This window comes from Chiloscyllium punctatum, chromosome 51 (assembly GCF_047496795.1).
Source record: "Chiloscyllium punctatum isolate Juve2018m chromosome 51, sChiPun1.3, whole genome shotgun sequence".
Classification (NCBI taxonomy): Eukaryota; Metazoa; Chordata; class Chondrichthyes; order Orectolobiformes; family Hemiscylliidae; genus Chiloscyllium; species Chiloscyllium punctatum.
Window position 1 is genome coordinate 52945947 of NC_092789.1, and position 4089 is coordinate 52950035.

At 40.5% G+C, this 4089-nt stretch overlaps 1 non-coding gene across 1 annotated transcript; it reads left to right on the forward strand.

The window, feature by feature from the left end:
* The first annotated feature begins 482 nt into the window (after positions 1-482).
* Positions 483-564, forward strand: trnal-uaa (transfer RNA leucine (anticodon UAA)). The gene has a single exon. It is a non-coding gene; the product is annotated as a tRNA-Leu (tRNA).
* The last annotated feature ends 3525 nt before the right edge of the window (positions 565-4089 follow it).

Below are 4089 nucleotides of genomic sequence, written 5' to 3' on the forward strand. Positions count from 1 at the left end.
CATGGTATGCAGGGAGAACTAACCATTCAGTACAGGACTGGCTGGGAAGGTAAAGAAAGAACGTGATGGTAAAGAGTTGTTTTTCGGACTGGAGGCCTGTGATCAGTGGTGTGCCACACGACTCGATGCTGGGTCCAACATGTTTTGTCATTGAGGTAAATGATTTCGATATGAACACAGGAGATATAGTTACTAAGTTTGCAGATGACACCAAATGTAGCAGTGCATTGCATAGCGAAGAAAGTTACGTCAGATTGCAACGTGATCTTGATCAGATGGGCCACATGGTATCAGAATGTAATGTAGATAATCCATTATTGTTCAGAATAATGTCTTGACAGTTGCAGCTTCCATATCACAAAACCAGCGAGCCTTCTGAAGAATATACGTGCTTTTATACATGAAGTACTAGACAATGTACCTCAAGCAGCTCGGTGAAGTCACCGTTCACAAAACCAAAGATGCAGCTGACATGCAGCCGTAGTAGCATGGCCGAGCGGTCTAAGGCGCTGGACTTAAGTTCCAGTCTCTCCAGAGACGTGGGTTCGAATCCCACTGCTACTAACTTGCATCTTTTGCACGGTATGAGGCTCTGCAGAGGTTTGGCGTACACATAATAGGTTGAACGGCCTGTTTCGGCACTCTCGGATTACATGAGCCTCTGAGGTCAAGTTTAGATTAAAACCATACTTTAAATACTCAGTGCGTACCTACAAATATTTGCCATACTCTTATGTAGATATTCGTCAGCTCTGGAACTTCTAACACATTGGTTTCACAGTGCACTCACTCTGTAAAAAGACAGAGAGATCAGGATGGAGTTTAGGAGAGGTAAATTATATTTCCACATACTCTGCTGAATTTTGTTCTGAAACTTCTATGTTAATCACAACGTTCCCTGATGTCTATTTTTTTATGAAAATTGAGAGAAAGGGGTGCTGTTGAATAGAAGGTTTAGTGAAATAACTATGCTGACTCTGAGCAACAGGCTCTTAAATGGGAAATACCACCGAAAACAGTTCGGGGTTCAAAAAGGAAATATATGTACAGAAGTTAAACGTGATTAACGAACGGTTAAACTCACCACAGCGCCTCTGGGAGAATTCATGGGAAAATATCCCAGTTTCTGACTCGTGATCAACAAACTAAGCGAACGCTAATTGATAGTCTATTTCTCAGATAAACCAGCTTTCTATTGCAGTTTAAATTTCACGAATCCTTGCAGGTGATTCTCAAATAACTTCAGTGGGTGCATTTCCGAAGGGGGCACCCCTCCAGATCAGATTCTCACAGATTAATTTAAAGTTCATCAAAAGCCTGACAGCTAACTGACGATCTGGATCAATGGAAGCATTGTCAACTGGAAGACCCTGACCTCTCAGATTCACATTGTCCAGTTTAAATGCATTAAGCCCGATATATAAATCCCAATCTGCATCCTTGGTTGCATTCCCCACAGGCATGTACTTACAAATGAGGATCACAGCTCTTAGCTTAAACGTAACCAAATTTGATACTTTAGTGTCATTCCACATCAATACTTTTATTTTCGACAGGCGCACCCAGACTAATCAGTGACCTTGAACTAACTAATCCCTGATCGCCTGTCATGCGGAATAAACGTGATTTTCCCACTTCAGTTCATGTTCGTGCGACATGGCCTGATGAGTGCAAGGAAAAACATTTTCAAGAAAATCTGCATATCCTTTCAACGAGAAGCCTGATTAGATTGCATAGCAGGTTAATACACGGCAATTCCTGGAGCAACCAGGAGGTAATGGGGACATAAGAAAAATCAGTGGAGGAAAGTCATGATAGTGACTATTCAGATTCTAATACCTCAGCGCGTGTTGATGAGAACAGGATCTGTATTAAGGCTGCATTGTGTCCAAAATCTGTTGTTTTCCTTCACTTTCATTCGGTCTGTCAAGACTGTTCCACCATTCAGTGAGATTGTATTTGATCGAATCATCCACAAAATCACTTTCTTGCCCTATTCCAAAAACCCTCGATTCGTTTCCTGATTAAAAGTCTGTCTATCCCAGCTTTGAATACACTTGACTCAATCGCTGCAGCCCTCTGCAGTGAAGAATTCTACAGAATCACGAGCTTATGAGAGAAACTATTTCTCCTTATCTCTGCTTGAAATGTATAACGCCTTCCACTAAGACTATGCCCGACGGTACTACCCTGTCCCACAAATTCTCCACATGTAGCCTCTCATTTCAACGAATAATCTTGGAAACTGCATTAAAGTAAACACCCATTCTTCTATATTTGCACTAGTACAAAACCAAACTACGCAACCAATTATATGAGGAAATATCCTCTTGTTGTTGAGTATCTTGTGGAGACATTTCCCTGTCGAATGATGAGACTGATATTGATGATGTTTTCTTAAAGTTTGGGTGCAGGGAGAAAACAAGTATCAAATAACAAACGAAGATGCAGCAGTGAAAATTTCAACATGTTATCATGGAGAGAGCTGTCCTGATCTGAAGTTTCCTCGCAGAAATTGAATATGAGACAATCTCTTCCAATATTCAATCCTTGAAATGGAAAGGAAGAAACCATAGATTATTTTGGTGTCCAATAAAGCGGGAATGGAAATAGAGGGATGAAAATTTCAATATATCCGTCAGGTACTTGATGAAATGAATGGCAGATATCAGTACCGCCGTATGAAGTGAGTCTGTGAACAATAGGAAAAGCGTGCCTGTGAGAGAATCAGAAAAAAAAATGGCACAATGAAAACAGACGGTGCGACACTGAGAGAGTGTCAGAAGGGAGATGGAAGAAAAGGATATCGATTTGAAAATGGGAAATTAACAGCAATTTGTGAAAAGAGCAGGACCCTGGTGTTGAGCGGATTTTATGATTATTGAGGGAGTCGATCTCAGTGATGAGAATTTTAAATTCGAGACCTCACCTGGATGCCACCTCATGACGGTCGTGAGCACAGGAGTCATATGGCGACAGGACTTGATATGTGTTAATGAGTGACTGACAAACGTGGAATTGATGGAAGCGTCGAGCTTTGGACTTTCCCTGGGAAACGTTTGGATAAGCAGAATGTGGATTTAACAAAGTTAACAATGAGTTTTAACGTTGCAATGAGTTTAGGAGGATTGGAAATGAAGTCAAATGATGGAAATGTCTGGAGAGAAAGTTGGTTCAAATTGTAGTCTTGACTTGTGCCAATAATGTGATTGTTTACAGTTCCTGTTCAGGATGATGTTCTGTTGGTATGGAGCAGGGTGCATGCTGGTGAGTGAAGAGACCGTACTCGGTTTTCCAATGATTTGAAAAAGGATTGGAGTGGCACACTGACACATACCTTCAAATCGAACATCAAATAATTTGCACTTTGCAGTGGAGAAAGAGCAGCGAACTTTGGAGAGACCCTCGCTAATTATCGATGTTTCTGACGGATCTGAGTGTGAGGTGAGAAGTGAACTTTGAAGAGGTACCTCTGTCAAAAACAAATAGAACGCACAGGGATTTGTTTCATTGACAAATGACCTGGAAGATAATGTAAATCGATTAACAACATGGGGAATGCTATAGATGATTGAACATCGAATCTTGCTATCCTCTGCACAGTCAGTTAGTTGCTTATTGATTTTGCTAATCGAGGGAGGTCAGATGCTTACCGACCAACACAGATAATATTGATTAAAATAAAAAGGAGTAAAGACCGTCGGCCTGGTTTTGGCAGGACTTGAGTGATCTTGGAATCGTTGGGACTGGCTGATATGTTTTACTCTGTCTCGTTTGTTATCCACTTCAACAACTGTTGAACCTTCTGACAAAAGTAAGAAGAAATCACTTGGCGCAGTGTAGTGAAAAGTATGCAATCACCCGTGACGTATAAATTATAGATGCAGCTTTGTTTTTACGAACAATTTATTATACTAAGAACTCATGGAATCCATCATTTGAACCTGATTAATCGAACTTGCAAATTACAATTCTTTCATTTTCTTTGTAATTCTTCTCTCCACTCCAGCTGTCTGTCTGAGCATGAGTGGATATCATGATCAAGGGATTTTGCGATTAATAAGACTAATTAATAGTCATTAGTTAGAT